The sequence below is a fragment of the Ictidomys tridecemlineatus genome, chromosome 4, assembly GCF_052094955.1.
Source record: "Ictidomys tridecemlineatus isolate mIctTri1 chromosome 4, mIctTri1.hap1, whole genome shotgun sequence".
Lineage (NCBI taxonomy): Eukaryota > Metazoa > Chordata > Mammalia > Rodentia > Sciuridae > Ictidomys > Ictidomys tridecemlineatus.
The window spans coordinates 62,031,970-62,058,674 of NC_135480.1; the positions used below are offsets into that span (position 1 = coordinate 62,031,970).

At 39.7% G+C, this 26,705-nt stretch overlaps 1 protein-coding gene across 5 annotated transcripts in view; it reads right to left on the reverse strand.

The window, feature by feature from the left end:
• Window positions 1–7,528, reverse strand: part of Fam168a (family with sequence similarity 168 member A) — a 183,484-nt gene extending 175,956 nt beyond the window's left edge. The window contains exon 1 of one of the 5 annotated variants that reach the window (XM_078046659.1): window positions 7,283–7,528. The gene's annotated coding sequence lies outside the window, so the exon portion shown is untranslated. The remainder of the gene's footprint in view (window positions 1–7,282) is intronic. The other 4 variants (XM_040284926.2, XM_040284927.2, XM_005323174.5 and 1 more) reach the window with 4 other exon arrangements.
• Between the last annotated feature and the right edge of the window lie 19,177 nt (window positions 7,529–26,705).

The window sequence follows — 26,705 nt, forward strand, 5'->3', positions numbered from 1 at the left end:
GTCTCTATAATAAGTTACAGGTAGAAAACTAAAAGGGAAATGGCTGTGTTTGTCTAAATAATTGCAAGGAAATAGTATATACCACATTCTCTACTTCAATAAAGCCTCAACTGTTTCATGTTTAGCTAGCCAGCACAGTTAATGTGGTCCCATAAATTCACTAGGAGAAAGTCTACTAGCACTTTCTCCATTCCACTATATTCACCAATCATAAAGTTTCAAGAGAGAAATTATAAACTGGCCTTCATGGATTCCCACCTTCATTGGGAAAAAGAACCTTTCAGAGAGGCAATAAACCAAGTATGACAAACTTTTTATTTATGTTTATTTATTTGTTTATTTATGTTTTAGGGTGCCCTGATTTAAGTCTGGTAAACTAGGAGGGAGAAAAAATGTAACTAAGATTTATATATTCTTTTCTTTATTTTTTTAATTTTTTTATAGGTGTAGATGGACAGAATGCCTTTATTTTATTTATTTTTATGTGGTGCTAAGGAATGAACCCAGTGCTTCATGTATGCTAGGCAAGCGCTCTGTCACTAAGCTATAGCCCCAGCCATATATAGTCTTTTATAGTTTGTTTGTTTGTTTTTTAATATATTTTTAGTTGTAGATGGACACGATGACTTTATTTTTATTTATTTATTGTTATGTGGTGCTGAGGATGGAACCCAGGGCCTCACGCATGCAAGGCAAGGCACTAAGCCAGTCTTTTATAGTTTAAAAAGCATTTTCACATTTATTTTCTCATTTGAGCTCAAATTTAGGTATGTAAACTGAAAATGCAACAGATTATTAATGAATTTGATTTCAAATTTCTTGGACAAAAAATGCTTTGCATTTAGATTGCTAAACTTCTGATATATATAATAGAGGTTTCCTGTTGGTGGTACTCTGTACTTCAGATGACAAATTCTCCTACACAATCAGGTGAGAACTAATGTACCAGGGTGCCTTTCTGCAAAAAAGAAGAGGTGTAAAAACCCTGACCAAAAGAGCCAAGTAGCTTGCAAAAACATGACATGAAGCTTCAAGCTGGTATAACAACAACAACAACAAAAATCTAAAATATGCAGAATTTCTCTATTAGTGAGAAAAGTGCTTTAAATAGTGCTCTTTAAGAGCTCACAAAGCCAAGTGTGGTGGTGCATGCCTGTAATTCCAGCAACTTGGCAGTAAGTTCAAGACCAGTCTCAGCAACTTAGTGAGATCCTGAGCAACTTAGTGAGACCCTATCTCAAAATAAATAAATAGATAGATAGATAGACAGACAGACAGACAGGCTGGCTGGGAATGTGGCTCAGTGGTTAAGCACCCATGGATTCAATCCCCAGCATCAAAAGCAATAAGAGTTCACAAGGCTGTTACTGCCCCTTATTCTTATTTCCAACTCTGATCCATAGCAAAGTAATCTGGTTATCCATAAAAGCAAATTGGTTGCTTCTTGCTATCTGCTACACTACCCATATTCTTCAGCAAATGCATCCACAGATAATAGAAAATATTATTATATCTGCCTTATCCTCCAGAGCTTAGCATGTGCAAGGTCCCAGGTTTGATCCCCAGCACAGGAAGGAATGAAGGATGGATGGAGAACCATAGACAACAACTTTGCTTCTTTGTATTTTTTTGTAATTTCCAGTTTTCATCATATATATTTTAGTGGTAGAAGACAAAGTTCTTTTACAGCTAAAATACAGGAATAAAGTGTCTGCTGTGGTGGCACAATTTATAATCCCAGTTATTCAAGAGGCTAAAGATCACAAGTTTGAGGACAACCTGCACAACTCAGAAACACCTGGTCTCAAAAACAAACAAAAAATTTGGTACCCCAAATAAAACCAGGGGTGCTCAGCCACTGAGCTGCATCCCCAGTACTTTTATTATTTTTTTTTTTTTTTGAGATAGGGTCTCACCAAGTTGCTTAGGGCCTCGCTAAGTTGCTGAGGCTGGCCTTGAACTTGCAATCCTCCTGCATTATCCACCAGAGCCCAGTCACTGGAATTGGCATGCGCCACTGTGCTCAGCTCTAAATAAATTTTAAAAGTGCCAGGGATGTAGCTCAGTGGAAGAGCATTTGCCTAGAGTATTCAATTCTCAATAACACCAAACAAAAAGAAAAGAAAAGAAAGAAAGAAAGAAAAAGAAAAGAAAGTAAGTCACAGAAGAACACTTATACTATGATACTATTTATAAACAGTTGCACATGCAGGGCAAGGAATGTCTCTTACCTAGCATGAGAGAGGCCCTGGGTTCTATTTGCAGCTGCCCCAAAAAAGAAAAACAGTTGCAAGTGAAAACTATATTGTTTACAAAGGGTTGAAGGGGGGAATGCTGGGCAGTGATACTGGCCAAATTTTATTGTTATATTGTATGCATGTACAAATATGTAACAACAAATCCCATCACTATGTACAACTGTAATGTATCAGTAAAAAATGTGTAGGGCTGGTGTTTTAGTTCCGCAGTAGAGCCCTAGCCTTATAGGTGTGAGGCACTAGGTTAAATCCTCAGCATCACATGAAAATAAATAAAATAAAGGTATTGGATCCATCTACCAAAAAAAAAAAAAAAAGTTTTTTATGTGGAAAAAAATATATATTGTTTAGATATTTAGAGATATGCACATATTTGGTAAAAGTAAGGGAATGATTCATATCAAATTCAGGAAAGTGGTTACCCCTGAGGGAGAGAAAAGGAGGAAGATTCAATTGAACAGCACTTCCCAAGAAGCTTTAAAAATACTACAAACTCCTTTTTTGTTAGGCTGGGTAATAGTACACATTTTCAACTGTAATTGTTTAAATTTTAGATTTGTATTATATATACTCTTATACATATGAATTATTTCACAATGTAAAAGGAAGATGTGGGCAGGGGAAATAGCTCAGTTGGTAGAGTGCTTGCCTTGTGTGCACACAGCCCTAGGTTCAATCCCCAGCACCAAGAAAAAAAAATCACCTAAAAGAAACATGTGAAGAAGAATGAACTGTAATCCAAACTCTTTCTCTTACTGGCTGTATAATTTTAAGCAAATCATTTAATCCCTGACAGTCTTTCTTATTTTATAGAAGAGGAAATCAACAACTCACATCTGTTTAATACTTTCCTTGGCATTTAAAGAACTATTTAAAGGGGCTAGGACTGTAGCTCAGTGGTAGAGCGCCCGCCTCACATGTGTGAAGCAGTGGGTTCGATTCTCAGCACCACATAAAAATAAGTAAAGATATTGTATGTTTATCTACAACTAAAAATTTTTTTTCAAAAAAAAAGAACTTTTTAAAGTTCCTAGACTGGGCTGGGGATGTGGCTCAAGTGGTAGTGCGCTCGCCTGGCATGCGTGAGGCCTGGGTTCGATCCTCAGCACCACATACAAAGATGTTGTGTCCGCCAAAAAATAAATAAATAAATAAATAAATAAATATTAAAAAATTCTCTCTTAAAAAAAAAGCTGAAGAATGAGAAAAAACATTCTTAAAAAAATAAAATAAAGTTCCTAGACTACAAATATGCAAATAGGTAGCACAAACATGCAAACTGCAGATAAATTGTTATATCATAATAATACAAAATAATGCCTCTTTAATAAATAATAAAAATACCATAATACTAAGAACTCATTGGTAGGGCATAGAACGCAATTCATCATTCTAGCCATTGCCTAGCTTTTTAATAATGGGAATTTACACTGTTTTAGTGCACATTATGCAACACTCTATGTTAAATGCTTTCTTGGATTATTTTCTCTAATCCTCAAGCATCCTTATGAGATTAGTTCTATTATGCCCACTTTAAAGATGAGTTCACTGTGCCCAAGGTCATACAGTAATAGTGATAGACAGACTTCAGAACCCACACTCAGTCACTGCATTCATTTTGCCTCACTTTTTTTCACATTAAATTCTCTCTCCCATGACACTTAAAGCTCCTTGACAATTGCTTTTTGTTCATCTTTATTTCCCCTGGAACTTAGCAGGCATCCAATAAATAAATAGTAAACAGATATTTCATATATGTGCAGTGTTTTCAAGACATAATTTCAGGACATGAACTGATTTATTCCTCTTGATACCTTTGGGAAATACAAAGCATTTTTTGTTTGTTTTGTTTTACCATATTTAAGTGTATAATTTGGGGCACTGAGTACATTCACAATGCTGAGCAACCATTACTACTAAATATGAAACGTTTCTAATGACTTTACTGAAGTCTCTGCTTTTAAGTGGTGGATTTGAAGCCAGTTTGACTCCTAAATTCATGAGCTCTTCATTCTACCAAGGCTTCTACCAATACCTTCACCTGCTCTCCCCTTTTCACCAGAGTGTCTGGAGGGTCAAATGAAGTAAAGACACTAAAACACTTTATTCACATTAATACTATACAGATGACTGCAGCTGTAGAGGGGAAAAATCCACCAACACATTTCTCTCAGGTGATTACTTTTCATTTTGAGCTTTCAAAAGCCAGGACTTTCAGAGTAACATCCCACCTCTAGACATGGCCTGCAGATGCACAAAAGCAAGGTCTGGACCCCATAGTAAAGTTATGAGGAGAAATGTTTGCATTAGTTAGATTACATTCTCATAGTATTACAGGTAACTGCTCAAACCTGATTTTTATTGTAATACAGAAAGCTTCCTCATTAAAAAAAAAAAAAAAAAACACTTTCAATTCCAAGGGTGAGTGCAACCTTCCATCATTCTGCCCATTTTGAAAACTACCAAAAAAAAAAAAAAAAAAGATTCCAATTGGTATTTTTGTGTTCTCAACTGAAAGCCAAGAAAAGTGGTTTGCTTTCAAGCTGAACTCTGAGGCTTTAACAAAAATAAAAAGAATTATTTTGATCCCATTGGTGCCAATTTTATCCTCTTTACAATTCATTTTTCCTTAGTCTGAGCTCTAATCAACATCTACTTCATGTTTAACATATTATAGTTAATGCAATTAAGTCCAGAAAACAGTTTCCCTAAAGATGTTCCCTCCTTTCACACTCCTCTCTACTTTCCATTGTCAGCATTCTGCCATGAGAATAAGCATATCTCTTTAAGTCAAATTTCTGATGAAGATTTCATTGAAATTTCAATGGAGATGTTGTTTCTGTAGTTAATACAATGCATACATCACCATCATCCCCTAAAAAAATAAAAATGATTCTCTATACTTCATTTATCAACATCTGATAGAATTCTGATCACCTGAATTCCTTTAGAAGAAAATTCAATCTATAGAAATAGTCCAATTATTTTAAGTCTTATCAAGCAATGTCAAAAGAGAATCAAATGAAAAACTCCATCAGTACCAAACCATCTATCTCACCAATGAATATTTATGACATTTCCATATTTCCTGTCTTCTGTTTATATAAAGCAGTGATGCCAAGACTCATCTCAGGATTATTAGCCTGCAATACAATGATGGGCCTAATTGCCTTGCAAACCAGGACACCAATAAATGGAGTCTTCAAGCAATCAATTTTAAGAGGAAAGAAAAAAAGACCTAAGCGTTTTCTGCATACATGCACGTTGCCTGCCTAGAAAATAAATTCAGCTTCATATTTTTTAGTCTTATTCATTAGTTCTCAAGCAAGGAATGCACCCTTAACCTCAAGCTCATCAAATCTATTTAAATTCCAGTACTAGTTTTAATGCACCAGGGGGAGGAGGGAAAGGAGAAGACAGAGCCCTCATACAAAAAGATATCTATCACAACCTCCTCACATCTCCTCCCACCTTTAGTTTCAAAGTGCCCCCCAACTTCTCTTTATGATACTGGAATAATAAAAGACATCCTCCCCTCCTTAACTTTACCTTTTTGGCTGACTTCCAAAAGATACTAATACAAATAAAACAAACAAAAAGATCAAACTAAAGCTTAAAATGTCCTTTAGAAGAGTCTTTAATGTACCTTCTCTGTTCCCTACAAAGTCCCCTTTAACAATCTTCCAATTACTGCCTCCCCTCAAAACGCAGCAACCAAAACTGTCCCTTTAAGTGTTCTAACCCCTAAACCTCGGGTGTCTCTTGGAGGACATCCCAATCCTTCCTCTCCAGAAAAATCCAACCCACTCCTTCCCAGTATTGCACACCTCTCCATCCTCTCTGTCCCATCCATACCAACAACCCCAGGTCTCTCACATCTTAAATTTCCTCTCTACCACCTCACCATCCACAAACACCTCTCTAGCTCATCACAGACATTCCTTCTCCAAAACTCCCTCTGCCACCTTGGCTAAGGGACATTTTCTTTAAGATACCATCCCCCAACCTTGCTCACCACCTGCCACTATTCTTTCAGTGAATCCAGTCTAGCAGTCGCATGTGCCCTCTGCCTTCTCCCTACACAGGGAGCCACCATGCCCCCTCCAGTGAGTCCAAGATCACCCTAAATCCTATTCCACTGTCCCCACCCCCAATTTCAATCCTTGTCCTCCCATTTTGGGCCTAACTTCCAATTTATCCCCCTCCTTCCAGGTCACCATAACACTCCATCCCCCATTGAAAGTCTCACCCATACCAGCACCTATTCCAACCTTCATCAACCATCCCAGGAAAATCTCAAATTCCACCCCCTCTGCTCTATCTTAACCATGCTAATTCCATAAGTCTCCGCAAATTCCACCATCCCCAGGTGACAAACGCCCACTTCAAGCTCAGGTCTCAACCCATGCCAAGTCCCTCACCCCCAGCTCCTACCATCCTACCACCTCCATCAAGCTTACTCCAGTCCCACCCCAAATTCCACCTTCCTGAATTAAAACACTCCCCAGGGCCCTATTCAACGGTTTACATCCCACTCTGTATAGAAATCATCCACCTATCTCCCACCCGGGCTCAGATCCCAAGCTGTCAACTGCTCCAGGCCAACCCCAAATCACCACCCTCATTCAGTCCCCTCCCCCATTATAAAAACCATCCCACTTCAGTCTCCTATCTCGCCCCAAGACCATCCCAAATCTTTCCCGACACCATCCCCCTCCCCAACACACACACACACACACACACACACACACACACAGAGGCTCCTGTCCCAGGTCCGACTATTCCCCCATTAAAAGCCCACCTCCTTCATCCCCCCTCCAACCTGCTTGGGTCCCACCCTCACCCCACCCCCAGCCCGCGCTCGGACAAGTCTCCCCCGCCTGCCCGCCGTTCCATCGCGACCTCAGCCCCCTCCCCCAAGCCGCGAGGGGGCTCCGCAGCCCCCACTCTCATTCTCCCCAGCGCCGCCAGCCCAGGCTCCAGAGCAGCGGGCCAGCGGGCCGGGGGGTGGGGGGTCTCCTCACCGGCTAGCCTCTGCAGGCGAAAACGGCTGCGGAGGCGACAGGAGGCGATGCCCTTGTCTTCTCCGGAGGCTACAGCGGCGACGCTCTCGCTCCCTCGCCCGTGTCCAGTAAGGTGGCGGATGGCGCGCAGGGACGGGAGCCTCCTCCTCAGCTACTCGGCTCTGAATCCTCTGCAGTAGCCGCGGAGGAGCCCGACGGGTGGGGGGAGGGGACGATCGGCTGCAGGCGAGAGAGGAGGAGGCGGAGGGAGGGGGCGGGGGACCGCTGAGAAGGGCGGGGGAGGAGGAGCCGCCGCGGCGTCGCGACACGTCCCACGGACTCAGTGCGCCGGGACCACAACTCCCGGCATGCCCTGTTCCAGCCCGCACAAGGCCTTTGCTTCCCGCCGCGCGCCCGCGCTGAGGGTTCCGTGCCCTCTCCCACCACGGACAATGGAACGAGCTGTCTGTACACTGGCGCCTTTTGTAGCCTTGAAGACCACATGTCGGGAAAGTCGGCGGTTCTGCACCCCGATCCCCAGGTGGCGTAGCTCGCAAAGTCTCCAATCTACATAGACACGGGTTGCCTCCCGCTGGACTACATCTCCCGGCGTGCCACACAGCCTCCCACTCTCCTCTTTCCGTACCTTTCTCAGACCCGGTACTACAGTTCCCAGGGAGTATGGTCCCTGCAAAGCCTAGGAGGTGCAGTTCTCGATTCTTCCTCCATGTTAAGAAAAAGAAGTGAAAGAGAGAAAAAAGGGAAGGAATATGCTGACCCACCGAGCATAGGCCTAGATGGGCTAGACCACCTGTGATTCTGTACTCTCCTTCTCGGTTGCCCCTGTCTCACGCCAGAACTAAAGAGGCAGCTAGCTTCCTCACTGGTATTTGCAAATTCGAGGACTATTCCACAACTTGAATTCAAATGTAAAAGGTCATTTAATTACATTTACAGCTCCATTACTTTGAAGAATTTACCTTGAAAAGGTAATGGAATAATTTAGAAAAGACAAGTTATTATTAGGTTGTTGATTATGGGGGAAAACGCAAATATTCGTCAATAGGCTCATTAAGTGGTGATATATGTATACATACAATGCATTACTTGGCAGCCATTTAAAATGATGAAGATCTATTAATATGAAAAGCTATTCACAACTTATTCTCAAAGGGAAAAATAATTACAAGACTCTATGTTTAGACAGGTCCAGTTATGTGATATTTAAGACAATATAAGCATAGAGAGATTACAGGAAAGAGGTTCCCCCCAAATGATTCTCTGGGGAGAATGGTGTCAGATTTCAAGTTATTTAAATTTTAATGTTGGGTAAATTGTTGAAAAGGAACATATTTCTTTTTTCTTTTTCTTTTTTTTATGGGGGGGGCGGTGTTTACTGGAAATTAAACCCAGGGGTGTTTTACCACTGAACTACACCCCCAGATTATTCTCCCTTTTTTTTTTTTTTTTTGGTACTGGGGATTGAACCTAGAAACACTTAACCGCCCAACCCTTTTATTTTTTATTTTGAAACAGGGTCTCTTAAGTTGCTGAGACTGGCTTTGAACTTGCAATCCTCCTGAGCCTCTCCAGTGCTGGGATTATAGGCATGCTCCACCGCACCCATCAGCAAATATTATTTATGAAAAGTTATGAGACTGCTGGGCTCAGTGGCTTACACCTGTAATCCCAACCACTTAGGCTGAGGCAGGAAGATCACAAATTCGAAACCAGCCTCAGCAATTTAGCAAGACCCTGTCTCAAGATTTAAAAAAATAAGGGCTAAGCTTGTGGCTCAGTAGTAGAGCGCTTGCCTAGCTCATGTGGGGCGCTGGGTTCTATCCTCAGCACCACATAAAAATAAAAAATAAAGGTACTGTGTACAACTACAACTAAAACAAAATATTTTAAAAAGATAAAAAATAAGAAGGACTGGGGATGTGGCTCAGGGATTAAGCACCCCAGAGTTCAATCCCCGGTATCAAAATAAAGAAAAGAAAAAACTGAGACTATTTTCAAGAAAAGTAAAATTTCCAAATCCAACAACTTCTCACCTGCCTAGAAAATTTCCGTGGTTCCCTATTGCCTCAGCAGTGCTAAAGGACTGTCTGGTTTTTCTGTGAGCTCAACAGTGCCACTATTAAAACAATGGTAGTCACTTCCAATTCATAACATTAAGTTAGCAGAGAGAATTTTCTCAATTGTCAGTGTTCTCAAATGTTTGCCTTTTCTGGTCCTTCCACACCCTTTTCCTTCTTCTCTCTTACTCACTCTTCAAACTCAGGCCAAAATTCTACCTTCCCTCCAGCATATTTTTAAGGACACTTATTTTCCTTACATTTGATTATTTGAGGTGGGGGGATAGGGGTACCAGGGATCAAATTCAGTTGCACTGAACCACTGAGCCACATCCCCAACCATATTTTGTTGTCCCCCCACCCACCCCCACCCTCACAGTGCTGGGAATTGAATCCAGGACCTTGGGCATCAAGGCAAGCACTCTACCAACTGAGCTATATCCCCAGCCCGACTTCAACCCTATTTTGTATTTTATTTAAAGACAGAGTCTCACTGAGTTGCTTAGTGCCTCGCTGTTGCTGAGGCTGGCTTTGAACTTGCGATCCTCCTGTCCCAGCCTCCTGAGCCACTGTTATTACGAGTGTGCTCCACCATACCAGGCTACATCTTCATTCTTATAGTAGTGCTTTCTGATCCGTGGGCCAGAGATTGTGAGGAGGGAAGTAAAGATGGAAGAACAGAGAGTGTCTACAAAGTTCTACCTACACAAAGCATTTTCTACAGAATGAGTAAATTCGTTTTGCAGTTTTAAAAAAAAATGTTTTTTTCTTCTCACACCTGTGTCTAGCTCTTCCAGAATGTAGACTATGAGGCCAGGGGGGGGACAGGGGGATGTAACTAAGTGGTAGAGTGCTTGCCTTGTATGCACAAGTCTCTGGGTTTAATCCCTAGCACCAAATATGGCGTATGTTATCTCTGATTTAACATAAATAATATATTCAATTACAGTATTTTCAGCTGTATGTCATTATTCCTTGGTGTTGTGTTAAAAAAAAAAAAAAAAAGTAGGACATTTGAGCTCCACCACCCCAGCCCACTGAAGCTCAAGAGAGCTGGGAGAAAGCCATGATTGTTTAGCTCAGAGGATAACAGTTTACAGTCTTCTGCTGCAGCTTTTCTCTCTAGCTCCCCCAACTGCCCAGTCTGGTTATACTGCTCTTCCTCAGGACCCACGTTCCCCAAATATACCAGGCACTGTCTTTTTCAACTGCTATCTCCTTTTTCATACTAATCTCCCAGCTTTAAAAATTTCAGCCCTCTGCTCCCTTTTCTAACAACAGTGGAAAAGTTGCCTATGATATATTGTCTATGTGACAAGCCCTTCCCTCTGTCTTGTTAACCATGCCTCTTCTAAACCCTGTCTTCACTTGTTTTCCTCCTTCTTCCCCACTTTTCTAGTGACAAGAAGTGGAGGATCGGTGGGAAAAATTAGAAGAGCTCTCATCTATCCAGTGAGTTCAGCATTATCTGAGTTAGGGGAGTCAAGCAGTATAAAGAAACTTCCTGAACCAGGAATCTGGGAATCAGATTCCAAGTTAGACCTTGCCAGGAACATGATGAGGATCCTCAATCCCTTCACTTCTGAACCTCTCAGTTTCTATATCTGTAAAATGGAAAAAAATTATTCCCACCCTGCCATTTCATAAGGTTTTTAGGAGAATTTATTTTTTAAATGGATATGCCAGGCACTGTGGCATATGCCTGTAATCCCTGCTACTGTGGAGGCTGAGGCAAGTTTGAGGCCAAGCTCAGCAACTTAGTGAGGAAGACGCTGTCTCAAAATATTTAATTTAAATTAAAGGCCTGGTGGACTGGGGTTCTGGCTCAGTGGTAGAGCACTTGTCTCGCATGCATAGGACACTGGGTTTGAGCCTCAGCACCACATTAAAAAAACCTAAATAAATAAAGGTGTTGTTTCCATCTACAACTAAAAATATTAAGTAAATAAAGGTGTTGTGTACATCTACAACTAAAAAAAAAGAAAAAGAAAAAGTCTTTAAATTAAAGGCCTGGGGATGTAGCTCAGTGGTAGAATATCCCTGGAATCAATCCCCTATTCAGAGAAAAAGAAAAGGAAAAAAAAGAACCCCTGAGTATAAAAGTGTTTTGAAGAGTGTAGAGCATCACAGTCTAATTCCTTCATATAATTTGAAATTTCCAAATCACTGCCAAGTCGTGGCATATAAACTTCCTGTCTGAGAATTAAATCAACATTATCAACGTTAATGAATATTTTGATGATTTAACTCTATTAGCCAATTTAATTCTTTGACAAAAATTTCTATATTTCTAATTATACTGTTTAAAAAAATTTTTGGATTTTTCTATATTTTTTCTATATTGAATTTGTATCAAGATATATTCTTTTCTCTATCAATTTTATAATAAAGATTTTATTTATCAATTATCCTTTATTTTTTCTGATTTTTACTGATTATTATTGCTTCAGCCATTATGAAATTTCCTTGTTAATAATTATTTCCACCAAGTTTACCTTTTCCTCAAAGCAGTTGGAGCCATTGTTGATTTTATTTTGTGTCGATTATTCCTACTAAGTGGAATTTTCCCAGGGGTCAAATTTGCTGTGGTCAATGTTACCAACAAAGATGGGATTATTCAGTTTGCTTCTCCATCCATAATAAATTGTACCACATGTAGCTTTAGCCATTGTCAGTTTTATTTTGTGTTGATTATTTCTACCATATCTAATTTTCTTCTGCAATCCCCTCAAAATAAACTCAGAGTCAAAATGACAGAGTCCAAACACTGTCCTTTGCCTATTACTAGCTGATTAACTTGTGCTTTGTAGTGTTTTTTGTTTTTTGTTTTTTTGTTCCAGCAATGTTAATGAGCTTCTTTTCAAACCACCTCTCAAAACATCTCTTTGGGGGCTTTGGCACATGTGTATGCTTTAAGAACTGCTCTGGGGGGCTGGGGATGTGGCTCAACCGGCATGCGTGCAGCCCCAGGTTGGATCCTCAGCACCACATACAAACAAAGATGTTGCGTCCGCCGAGAACTAAAAAATGAATATTAAAAAAAATTCTCTCTCTCTCACTTTCTATTTAAAAAAAAAAAAAAAAAAAAAAAAAACTGCTCTGGGATCCCAGGAAATTGGACATTAGAGATCATGTTAGGGGGCTGGGGTTGTAGCTCAATGGTAGAGCACTTGCCTAGCACATGTGATGTACTAGGTTCAATCCTCAGCACCGCATAAAAATAAAATAAAGGTATTGTAATCATCTACAACTAAAAAGTTGTTTTTTAAATCATGTTAGGAGACTGATTTTTATTAATAAGCAAAGTGCTGTGTTGATGTCTAAGATCTATTATCTATTTAAATCCTTCAAACTTGAGCTGTGCAATAGCTCTCGCCTATAATCCCAGAGGCTCAGTAGGATAGGGCAGGAAGATCACAAGTTCAAAACTAGCCTCAGCAATTTAGCAAGACTAATCAATTTAGCAAGACCCTGTCTCAAAATAAAAAACAGACTGGGCATGTGGCTTAATGGTAAATCACCTCTGGGTTCAATCCCTATTACCAAATAAAATAAAATAAAATAAATCTTTCAACCTAAATTTCCTTTACCTGCCCATTTTATAGGAAAGGAATTGAGACTGAGAGAGGAAGGGATTGACTGAGTTAGAATTAGAACCAGGTCTTTGTTTAATTATCAGTGCTATTTGAATTATGATTTGCAGGTTATCTCATTTAATTTATAAATGTTTGTTATTATCTTGTTGGAAAATTAAATATAATTTTTGAGTTTAGCTAAGAGATAAATCGAGAAATTACATGAATGTAAACAAAGCACTCTCTGAGCTTCTTGTTACTGCAAATGAGACAAGAAGTGTGAAAATGTTTTGTAAATGGCTCAACACTGGGCAAATGGAAGTTACTACCATTTGTGCTGAAGGCTGTTAGATAAAGCTGCTATGCCAGCTTGCCAGAATGCTGGAAAACTAATAACACACCATTAATTCAATACATGAGTATCAAATGTGCATCCTAGCCAATATTAAAGGAATAAAATTGCATTCTACCTATCCTTTAGGACCTAATTCAGATATCAAGAAGCTTCTCCTGGCCTTGGCTAGGTTGAGTCTTCTGTGGGCTCTCACTGCCCAGATAACATCCTGTACTCACTATTTACATACTGTCCTCAAGGACAAGGCCCAAGGTGATTTGGTTGCTCTCAGTGGTCCAGAGTTCAATTTAGCTCAGGGCTTCTTGAAAAGTAAGGGTTCAGTAAGTTGTGATTAAATGAATGAATCAATCAATCAATCAATTAACATGACAAGTCTATAGATAATATAGAGAATCTATTAGTCTGCAAGAGAAAATACACATCAAATGAAGTTAAGGGCAAAAGTAAATCACAAATGAACCTGAAAAGACCCAATAATAGCAACTGAAGCTCCTAGGTAGCAGCAGCAGCAGCAGCAGCAGCAGCAGCAGCAGCAGTACAAGGAAAAAACCTTCATGTCCTTAGGTTCAATTCCTGCCATTTCCTAGCTGGGTGTCCTCTGTCAAGTCACTTTCCCACCTACATCTGTATTCTCTTTTGTAAAACCTTGAAGAACTTCCTGCAAATGAAAGAGTTAACTAAAGTAACAGATGTTTTGCAAGGTATGCAGAGCTGACAGAGTGAAGATTGTTACTGAAAAAAGCCAGAAAATAATTTGGAGGAAGTGGTTGGAGTTTAAGTTTAGCAGCATAAAGCTGCTCAAGGGATGGGAAATTATAGCTCAGAGGTAGACTGCTTGCCTAGCACATGTGAAGCCTGGGTTGGATCCCTCAGCACCACACACACACACACACACACACACACACACACACACACACAAAATGCTTGCATTCATAAATTTAAAAAAATGTATACGTGAATATATGTGTATATAGTTACACACATAAAAATTGCACTGTTGAATTATGTCCTCCCAAAAGATGCCCAAAACCATAGGCAGTGGCACATACCTATAATCCCAGCAATTTAGGTAGGACGATTATAAGTTCAAGGCCAGCTTGAACTTTTAATCTCAAAATTTTAAAAAATTAGAAGCACTGGTGCTGTAGCTCAGTGGTAGAACATCCTTTGGTTCAATTCCCAGTAACACACACACACACACACACACACACACACACACACACACAAACACATACAAAGACCTCATTGGCTGTCTAATAACTGCCATAATTTTTTTAAGAGAGAGAGAGAATTTTTTTAATATTTATTTTTTAGTTTTTGATGGACACAACATCTTTGTTTGTATGTGGTGTTGAGGATCGAACCTGGGCTGCACGCATGCCAGGCAAGCGCCCTACCACTTGAGCCACATCTCCAGCCCCATAACTGCCATAATTTTAAAGTAGCAAGGAGCACAAACCATATTTTGACATATCTGCAACAACTGTAATGTGACATGAAAATGTCTGTTATGGTGACAAAGTCACAGGAACTATAGTGCTACTAATTCTACTATGTGTACTTTGTTACCTATAGCATGGAAGGAAACACTAAATATCTGTAAAGATGAATGAATATAGAAGTGTCACTTTCCCATTGGAGATCATAGAGTCACTGAGTTCTTTTCATGAACTCTCAAGATAGGGATGAGGGTGGGGATGTGCTCCACCATTGAGCTACACTTAGCACTTTATCATTTTAAATTGCAAAGACTAGTCTCAAACCTGCAATCCTTCTGCTTCAGCTCCTGACTTGCTGGGATTATGGGCATGTACCACCACATCCACTGACTATAAAACTATAATTCTGTGGGCTTTTTTTTTTTTTCCCTCTCTCTCTACTAGAGATTTAACCTAGGGGCACTAACCCCTGAACTACATTCCCAGTTCCTTTCTATTTTTTTTATTTTGAGACAGGGTCTCACCAAGTTGCTGTGGCCCTCACTAAATTGCCGAGACTGGCCTCAAACTTATGATCCTCATGCCTCAGCCTCCTGAATCTTTGGGTTTATAGGTGTGCACCACCAGGCCAGCAGGTGACTATAATTTTTAATGATATGTGGGATTGAAGAGGTAGTGGGGTACAGTTAGCAGAGATTAAGGGTCCGGTCAGAATTGAACTCCAATCCTTTTCCTCACTCTTTCTTCACATGAACCCTAGTTTCATGAACTTGGGCAAGGTTTTTTTTTTATATCTTTTCACAAAATGCAGATATTCCCACATAACTTCACAGGGTTGTCATGTGAGTCAACGTAAATTACTCTTCAACACTAAAATTTTGTAGACAAAGTTTTGTGTTTTGTTTACATTGTTTTGTTTTTTGTCTTGGTGACAGGAGATTGAACTCGGGAGCTCTTGACCACTGAGCCACATCCTCAGCCCTATTTTGCATTTTATTTAGAGACAGGGTCTCACTGAGTTGCTCAACACCTCGCCATTGCTGAAGCTGGCTTTGAACCGATTCTCCTCTCTCAGCCTCCCAAACCACTGGGATTACAGGCATTCGCCTCCGCTCCCAGCCTTGTTTGGGATTTTTGCAAGTGCAGTAAACTCTAGGAAGGTTGGCTGTAGGCACTCAGGGATCACAGGGATCATTGGGGCAGATTGGACAAGATCAGGAGGGTGAATTGTCTTGGGATATGACGATCTCTGCAAATCTCAGAGAATATACTCTAGGTTAGTTAACCAATACAGAGATAGCAGGGCTGAGGCAGAAGACTCCAAGGAAGGAAAAGTGAGAGGCCAGGACACCTTAGAAGGCTGAGGCTCTGTCCAAATACCATGACCTACTATGTAAGTTGTTTCTTTCTTTTTTAATATTTGATATATGAAGTTAAGGGCAAATGTAAATCACAAATGAACCTGAAATGACCCAATAATAGCAACTGAAGCTCCTAGGCAGCAATTTTAAGTTTTAGGTGGACACAAGAAAGAAAAAGAAACAATGACCAACTAATAGCAATAAAGTACTTAGATTTGGACTATATTCTCTATATACCATTCCCCACTGAAATGAACTAGAGCTTCTTGGAGAAATGATTAATTCTGTATCCAGAGAAAGAAATGAAAGATGAGTTCGGAAGTGCTTGTCTGACCAGGAGTCAAGGAATCTGTCAAAGACCATTGGTATTGTATCAGATACCAATTGAAGAACTTCCTATTGGCAGTAGATGGAGCCAAGAATAATAACTGCAGGTGAAAACATATTAAATATGTTTAAATCCATGAATTTACAATGATTCTACAAAAACAAAGCCCATTGATCACCTTTGGAGAATGCTAGGAACCAACTCATTGTTCTGAATATTGGTAAATACAGGAAAGAATCAAAGATTTATCTAATCTTTTATTTGGTTGTTTTTCCAGTACTGGGGATTAAACCAGGGCCTTGTGCATGTTAGGCAAGCAGCTCTACCACTAAGTTACATCCCCAGCCCTTTATTTGATTTGATTTGACTTTGAGACAGGGGTCTCATTAAATTATAGAGATTGGCCTCAAACTTTTGATTCTCCTGCTCAGCCTCCCTGGTAGCTGGCATGCACCACTGATCCCAGCTATGTTAAGCAAACTTTTCTAAGCAAACTACATATTTCAGGGTAATTGATGAGAAGAAAAACTCCAGCTAATAAATGTACCACCATCACAATCAAGAAGCAACACTGGGGGGTGGGGTTGTGGCTCAGCAGTAGAGGGCTCGCCTAGCAATGAGAGACCCTGGGTTCGATCCTCAGCACGATAAATAAATAAATAAAACAAAGGTTTAAGAAAAATGTTTAAAAAAAAAAAAAAAAAAGAAGAAGCAACACTGGCTGGGAAAGTGACACACACGCCCTTAATCTCAGCTAATCGGTAGGCTGAAGCAGGAGGGTCTCAAATTTGAGGGCGGTCTGCTACATTTAGTGAGACCCTGTTTTAAAATAAGAATTTTTTTTAAAAGACTGGGATGTAGTTCAGTGTATGTAGTTCAGAACTGTTTGTCTAGCATGCTGGAGGCCTTGAATTCAATCCCCAGAACTGAAGAAAAAAATAAATAAAAAGAATTGCAACAATGTTTCTCCTCTACAAAAGAACTCCCTCATACCACCTCTCCTTCTTTGTACCATGGCAACCACTAATATGTTCATCTCTCTAGTTTTGTCATTTAGAGAAATGTAACCTTTTCAGGTTGACATTTTTTTTCTTTTTCCACTAAGCATAATGCCCTTGAGATCCATACAAGTTGTTACATGTGTCAATAGTTCATTCCTTTGAATACTGAATAGCAAACAGGATTCTATCATATGGATGTACCCAAGTCTATTTAATCATTCACTCCTTGAAGCATATTTGGTTTGCTTCCAGTTTTTTTGCTATGATGAATAAATAAAGCTGCAGGAACATTCATGTATAGTTTTTTTGTGAGAACATAAGTTTTTCTTTCTCTGGGATACACGCCCAAGAATGTGATTGCTGGGTTCTATGGTTTGATATGTCCTCCATAATTCATGTGTTGAAAAATTATTCTCCAATTTGGCAGAGTAAGACACTGGGTCATATGATAAATGCACATTTTGTTTTATAAGAAATGCTTTTAAGCTGTTTTCCAAAATGTATCATTTTACATTTCCACCAGCAAAGTATGATGAATCCAATTTCTTTACATTCTCACCAGTATCTGGTGTTATCACTTTTCTTAAATGTATCTGTTCTAATAGCTAAATAGAGAAATCTCATTGTTGTGCCCCCCACTCCGCTAGAAAGTCTTTATGTATTGTAGACAACCACCCTTTGTCAAAAGTCAAACCTGATTTCAAAGAGGATAAAGCATCTGTGTTCCTAAATAATATCCATCCAGCTCTTATGTTTTTATCTACACATTTTGTTTTCTCCTTACAGACTCTGTAATTGAATCATTTCACTTATAATTATTCCTGCATTAATGGGCGCTTTTGAGGGACACCTCCTATCCAAACCATAACACTCCTAAACTCAAAATATTCTTGAAATATTTCCATCCTAACCTGAATGAATTAGGGGGTATGAAATTTGTCTGGTTCTCATCCAAGATAGCCTTAGAAGTTATTTTTCAGAAAAGACAGGAAAGTATTATATTTGTAAGGGCTTAGGTGGGGAGGTTGGTGCCTTCAAGGGGGTGAGAGAGAAGACAGAACTAGGAAGGTCTGGGGTTTGGACATGTGTGTGGTGCAATCTAGTTATGAAGAAGGGACGGCATTTGGTAAACAGGAGTGCCTTGGTATCTAGTAAGGATGGGAGGGGACTCCTCAAATATTTTTTCTACCTAAGACCCCAAATCCTTTGTACAACCCTAAGGTGGAAGGAATCCAAATAAAGTCTAGATGTAGCTGAGTTCTACTTAACTTGATTTAAAATGAGTAGAGTGAGCTTGGAATGTAGCTCAGTGGTAAAGCACTTGCCAAATATGTACAATATCTTGGTTCTGACCTCCACTATCTCTCCCCACCACACATACACACACAAAGTGAATAAAGTAATATGCCACTTTTTGCTGTCCTGTTTGTGGTATATTATTCATACTCACTACATAATTAACAGAAAAAATAAAACTGACAACAGCTCAATTGCACATGGTCAAATAGTTATTGACTACAAATTGATGGAAAACTCAAATAAATATTGGCAAAGTGTAGATCTGAAAATTGTGTCCCAGGAAAATGAAATTGATAGAAGATACAAATGACCATAAAAAATAACTTACAGGGGCTGGGGTTGTGGCTCAGCAGTAGAGTGTTTACCTAGGACATATGAAGCCCTGGGTTCAATCTCAACACCACATATAAATAAATAAATAAATAAATGGTATTGTGTCCAACTACAACTAAAAAAAAAAACCCAAACAAAACAAAGATGGAATTATAATTATTAAATTGTGATGTGGATTTTTAAGACTGATGACTCAAATCATCATTATAACATTTATATGAAAAATTATTTTCAGATAAAGTTAATTGCAGCTCGATTTAAGTAAAAATGATTAGTTGAAAATATACTCAATAGGCTATGTAGAAAATATAAAGGTATTGAACTGACCTAATAGTATTTGTTCTGATAAATATTCTCAGTGAAAAATAATATGACATAATTTTAGACGACTAAAAGTGTATTTGTGAACACAAATAAATACATCCTCGGGGACAAAAGAGTGAACCACATGTACTTACTCTCCACTGCAGCTTAGGAGAAAACAGAAATGAAGACAGCAGCCAAATGTTTGCTTATCTACATTTTGTCAAGATTCACAAAATTTCACCAAGTGAGATGGCACTTGCCTGTTATCCCAGCTACTCAGGAAGCTAAGGCAGGAGGATAATAAGTTCGAGGCCAGCCTGTGCAACTTATCAAGGACCTGTCTCAAAATAAAAAGTAGCAAGGGCAGAGGATGTAGCTCAGTAGTAGAGGACCCCTGGACTCAATCCCCAGTACTAGGGAAAAAAAATTACCTACAGTTTGCAAGATTCTAGATTATGATTAGATTACAATTTAGCAGATACTTGCACTCGCTGTGAATTCTCCACCACATTAATGTTGGACTTGGCCATATGATTTGCTTTGCACAAGAAATGTTTGTAGACATGACACAAACAGTGGCCTCAAGTATGCTTGTGCTGTTTGATTTGGCTCCCACACCTCAGTGAGCTGCCAGGAGAAGAATACACCCCAGGTAAACTCTGATTCAGGTAGGATGAGAATATGTGGGATAGATCTGGATCCAATCTGCCCAGTCAACTCTGCTCAGCAGTTCGGCAGCAGACCAGGAAAGCAGCTATGTGGTCTGTGAGCTTTGAGGTGAGACATTTGGGGGGCAACAAGGAACTAAAACAAGAAGCAACAGAAAATATGAGGAAGGAGGAGACGTAATCAGGGAGGGCACACAGGATTTAAAAATATTGGTAATACTCTGTTTTCAAGTCCAGTGTTCAGTCCATGAGTGTTTATTACATCATTCTTCTCCTTCTCCTTTTTTCTCCATACAGGGATTGAACCCAGGACTTCCTACATAGTAGGCATCTCCAGAGTCTTTAATTTTTTTTTTTTGAAAGTTTTGAATTAGGATCTGCTAAAGTTGCTGAGGTTGGCCTTGAACTTGTGATCCTCCTGCCTCAGCCTCATGAGTTGCTGGGATTGTATGTGTGCACTCATCTACATTCTATTTATTTATTTATATATTATCTTTTCCAGTAATGCTATAGCATTACTGTTTAAATGGAACACTTCCATTATACAAACTCTGTTATTTGTTAGTTTTTTCTACAGTTTAAAATAAACAAGTAAGGGAGAAATTTGGGACCAAGACCTAAAACCCACTTTTTTTTTTTTTTAAAGAGAGAGTGAGAGAGGAGAGAGAAGAGACAGAGAGAGAGAGAGAATTTTAAATATTTATTTTTTAGTTCTCGGCGGACACAACATCTTTGTTGGTATGTAGTGCTGAGGATCCAACCCAGGTCGCACGCATGCCAGGCGAGCGCGCTACCGCTTGAGCCACATCCCCAGCCCCCCAACTTTTTTTTTTTTTAGTGGTATTTGGGATGTAACCCAGGGCCTCACATATGCTAAGCAAGTACTCTATACTGAGATACATCCATAATTTTTTTTCTTTTTTTCTTTTTTTGGTACCAGGGATTGAACTCAGGGACACTTGACCACTGAGCCACATCCCCAGCCCTATTTTGTTTTATTTGGAGACAGGGTCTCACTGAGCTGCTTAGCACCTAGCTTTTATTGAGACAGGCTTTGAACTCGTGATTCTCCTGTCTCAGCCTCCTGAGCCACTGGGATTACAGACATGTGCCACTGCACCTGGCTTAATTATTTTGAATATATTTGTCTATGGACCTTTATTTAATTTATTTATTTATATGTGGTGCTGAGAGTTGAAATGCTCTACCAGTGAGCCACAATTCCAGCCTTCCCTGCCCCACAACTCTTTTTTTATTTTTTGAGACAGAGCTCACTAAGTGGCCCATGCTATCCTTGAACTTATTTGTGACCCTCTTGTCAACCTCCCAAGCACTGGGATTTTAAGCATGCCCACCATGCCTGGCAACAACCAACTTTTTTTTTTTAATATTTTTTTAGTTTTAGATGGACACGATACCTTATTTTATTTTATTGTTTAATGTGGTGCTGAAGATTGAACCCAGTGCCTCACACATGCAAGGCAAGCACTCAACCACTGAGACACAACTCCAGCCCAACCACCAACTTTTATGTGCTGAGTAGAAAGTGGTTTCAGAATGGGTGGGCAGATTTCAAGGTCTCAGGTACACAAGGAAGGATGCAGGGGTCTGGGGAGGATAGAATGCAAATGTGAATAAAATCAATGCAAGAAGGATAATACTTGAATCTCAATGTTGGAATATTAAGAGATTATTTTCCTCTTCATTCTTTTCTGGATTTCCCAAATATTCTATAATGAACATACATGACTTTTGTAATCAGAGAAAATAACAACAAACATTATGGCAGACACAATTTGTCATTTCTTTCTTCCTTGTCAACAGCATGAGTCATTGGTCCAAGTCAGCCTAGCAGTTGCCCCTTCCCCTGGGGTTTATTTAATAGAGTCTATGTGCCTGTCCTACCAACTTCCCAAAAGTGAATTTTTAAAAAATATCAATTGCAACACATCAAATTTTCCAAGGATTTCCACTCTACTCAGTATGTCTGCTCCTGTCTCTCTCTATGCCTGCTCACACTGGAGTCATCCAGAATATCTGTAGCAATCTGCCCTAGCTTTTATCTTATTCATTTATTTATTTATTTTTATGTGGTGCTGAGGATTGAACCCAGTGCCTCACATATGCTAGGCAAGTGCTCTACCACTGAGCCACAACCCCAACCCTGCCCTAGCTTTTATTGACACTTCCCACATATGACACCTCCAATTGAGAAGTAAAAGAAGCTCCAGAGAAGCTGCTAGACTTGAGGACATCAGCCCTATGAGCATGACCAGGGTCCTCTTGTTTTGAGAATGCCGAAGTCAGAATCTAATAGCTTCAAAGGACTCTTCAGCTGCTCTTCTCCTCTCATGGAGGAATAGGCTGATGGCGGAAATCATCTACCTGCCTTAGGAGTAACTTGATAGGTGCTACCTAAGCTGGGGATTGTCAGATTATCTCAGCTGGAAGAGTCACTCTAAAATGCCAGCCCAGTAAGGAGCCCAATTTATCTAGTTCCTCACCTTGGTTAAAGCTTTGGAAAGTCTTTTTTTCACTGGCTGGGTACCTAGCTTGAGTGTAGCAACCAAATTTGGTCACGAGAGGGCAGTAATGCCTCTCACCAGTGGCAGGAATTTGTCTTCAACCAGCAACTACTCAAGGTATTTTTATCCTGTTAAAGCAGAAGGGCCAGATGGAGATCTGTGGGTGAAGGATAACTTGGTGTACCTCAAAAATGGCATTCTTAACATACATATTCATATGTACTTAGTGGGGAATGAAACGAATCTACTTTGTTAATACAATATATGCAAATAAAAACAATACAAATACATATATGTAAATTCATACACATATATACTCCTTGTAGATAGTGGCTAAGAACAGGTATGAAGGTGGCTGATGGTGGTGTTTCTTGATCTGAACACAATTTACACAAAGTGTGTTCATTTTGTGAGAATGGATCAAGTTGTCCTGTTATGATTTGTGTACTTTTCTGTAGGGTTTGTTGTTGTTGTGCCTCTGGGGATGGATTCAGAGCCTCATGCTGCCAAGCATGTGTTCCACCACTGGGCTATATCCCCAGCCCATGTAGGGACATTCTTTTGCTTTATGAAAAAACATTATAAAGAACAGGCTGGGGCTGTAGCTCAGTGGTAGAGCACTTGCCTCGCATGTGTGAGGCACTGGGTTCGATCCTCAGCACCATATAAAAATAAAGACATAAAGATATTGTGTCCACCTACAACTAAAAAAAAAAAATTTTTAAAAATTAATGGTAAGGGCTGGTGGCAGAAGGAGGGAATGAGTGGAAGTTTCAGGCTTAGGCCAGAACTCTGATCACTTCAGGTACCTTGGATTGATGAAAGCAAGTCACCTGGCCAGCCAGACTTGAGGGTGGGAGAAAAAGGCTCCACCTCTTAAAGGGAGGAGTGGCAAAGTCACTTTGCAGAAGACCTTGCCTATAGGGGTGGGGAGGAATTTCTGGCCATCTTTTGCAATCTACCATGCTTCTTGTGGTGTTTCTTATATATTCTTCTGGAAATATTTTGTTTATATTGAAACATACACACACATACAAATGGCTCCACCTCAAGCCAAAAACCTGGGTTTCTTTCCTAAAATCTTCTTGTCCCTCAAGAATTATACCTAGGGCTGGGGATGTGGTTCAAGCGGTAGCCCGCTCACCTTGCATGCCTGCGGCCAGGGTTCGATCCTCAATACCACATACAAACAAGATGTTGTGTCCGCCGAGAACTAAAAAATAAATATTAAAAAAAAATTCTCTCTCTCTCTCCTCTCTCACTCTTTCTAAAAAAAAAAAAAAAAAAAAAAAAAAAAAGAATTATACCTAGTCCACCAGCAAGGTAGTAAGATCTCCGAAATGAACACAAAATCCATCCATTTCTCACCGTCTTTGTTGCCACCTCCCCTTCCAAGTAATTACATCTGCGGTTTTCCATGCTCTCCTAACTGGTCTCCCTCCTTCCACTCTTGTCTCATTTAAAGCCATTCTCTACCTAGCAGGTAGAATTATTCTTATTTTATTAATTTTATTTATTTATTTATTTTTGTGGTGCTAGAGAGTGAACCCAGGTCCTTGCTCAATGGAAGGCAAGCATTGTTCCCCTGAGCTACATCCCAAACCCTAAAGTGGGCTTTTAAAAATGAATTGCAGGCTGTGTGTGGCTCAGTTGTAAAGCACTTGCCTCGTGTGTGAGGCAGTGGGTTTAATTCTCAGCTCTACATATAAATAAATGAATCAAATAAAGGTTCATCAACAACTTAAAAAAAAAAGGGAAAAGGAATCACGTCATGTTATTTCTTTGTTGAAAACTCTCCGAGGATTTGCATTCCACCCACTATGTGTTTGCTCCTGTCTTCCTCTCTGAACAATCTCATATCTACCACCGTCCTCTCCTCTGTTCACTAAGGCACAGCCTTACTGTCAAATAAACCAGAATCTTCTCTACCCTGGGCTCTTTGCTCCACAGTTTCTTCAGACTGGGCAGTTCTTCCTCTTGTAGTCTGAATAGCTTCAAAAAGGGGTTTCCTTACCAGGATTCCCCTGCCAACTGTTTCATCATTTCAAACACAACCTGTTATTTATTTCCTTTGGGCATTTATTATAGTATCTTGCTCAGGGAGTTATTTTCTTATACTTTTCCTTTCTCCTCTTTCCAAAATGTAAGAACTTGGTCTTTTCACTGATGGATTCTTTATATGTGGTACAATGTCTAGTCCATAATAGGGGCTCAATGAATATGTGTGGGCTGAATGAAAAAGATCAAAGAGCATTGCCTATAGGGGTGGGGAGGAATTTCTGGCCATCTTTTGCAATCTACCATGCTTCTTGTGGTGTTTCTTATATATTCTTCTGGAAATATTTTGTATATATTGAAACATACACACACATACAAATGGCTCCACCTCAAGCCAAAAACCTGGGTTTCTTTCCTAAAATCTTCTTGTCCCTGACATTACTCTGTGATAAAATAGAAGGAAGTCCTGAACTATGGGAAACCTCTGGGGGTTTATAGCTCAGTCCAGGGATCCAGGAAGAACCTCCTGGGGTGGTAACTCTCATGATGTGTTCAGAGAGATACCTCTGAATACACTGGTTGGCAGGCAGCTGGGTCGAAGACAACCCCGGATCATTGCAATAGATGGAGCATATGTCATTGTACTTATGATCACCAAATCTAGAAAATGGTATTTTAATCTGGGATCTATAAACCCCTATAATGCATAAGGTCTATGAACTTATGGGAAAAAATTACATCTTTATTCACTAATCCTTAATGAATGAACCCTAATTTCCTTAAATTATGAGTAGGCAAAAAATTATAGGAGTCACCCTAAGCTGCCTGAGTTGGCCTTGGAACTTGTGATCCTCCTGCCTCAGTCTCCTGGGTTGCTGGAATTACAGGTGTGCTTAAATTTTTTTAAATTTTCATTTATTTTTTTTAGTTGTAGATGGACACATTACCTTTATTTTATTTATTTATTTATCTTTATGTGATGCTGAGGATCAAACCCAGTGCCTCACCCATGTGAGACGAGCACTCTACCACTGAGCCACAACTCCAACCCTTAAATTTTATTTTTTTATATATTTTTTAGTTGAACATAACCTTTTTAATTTTTTTTATTTTTAGTTGTAGTAGGACACAATAACTATATTGTATTTATTTATTTAAAATTTTTTTTTAATATTTATTTTTTAGTTTTCGGCAGACACAACATCTTTGTATGTGGTGCTAAGGATCGAACCCGGGCCGCACGCTTGCCAGGCGAGCGCGCTACTGCTTGAGCCACATCCCTAGCCCCTATTGTATTTATTTTTAAAATTTTTTTTAATTGTAGATGGACACAATACCTTTATTTATTTATTTATGTGGTGCAGAGGATTGAACCCAAAGCCTCACTCATGCCAGGTGAGTGCTCTACCATTGAGTCAAAACCCCAGCCCCTGTATTTATTTTTATGTGGTGCTAAGAATCGAACCCAGGGCCCTACATGTGCAAGGCAAGTGCTTTATCACTGAGATACAACCCCTGCCCTTAAATTTTATTTTGAGACAAGGTCTCATCTTAGTGTCTTCCTGAAGGCTCAGTTAGTATCAGCTCAATCAAGCAAGAACTATATAAAAATATGACCTCAGGGTTTCTGGGAGCCTCCTTGACTAGAATCTCTCTACCCTTCACAACTGAATCCCCAGCACTAACTTTATACCTGGAATATGAAAGTGCTCAGTAAAATCTGGTTAAACTAATGAATAGGCCAACAGTACTCACTTAATTACTAGGTCAGCCACATGGCTGAGAAGCAGAGCACAAGCCCAAGGCTAAATGGCCACATGCATGAAGGATGTGAGAGAACATGCCCTTCTTTGGAAATTCACAGTCATCCAAGTCTACTTCCTGCTGGTGCAGGTTCAAGGAAGGGCTCAAGGAGTGTTTTGAAGGTTGAGTAGTCACAGGCCCTTGCAGCCATGTTTTGGGGTAGCACAAATTCAAGAGCACAATTCCCTTCAAAAATTTAGTAGACCTTTGATTTACTTGGTTCTGGTCAGTTCCAATGTAAGTAACCAAGGTCAAAAATCTTATCTAGTCATGGTGTTCAAGCCAGAAGACTCTGATCTTTTACTTACTAGCCTTTCTACCAATTTAGTAGTGGCTTTTCTCAGGCCATCTGAAACACAGGCTTGAGTAGGAAAG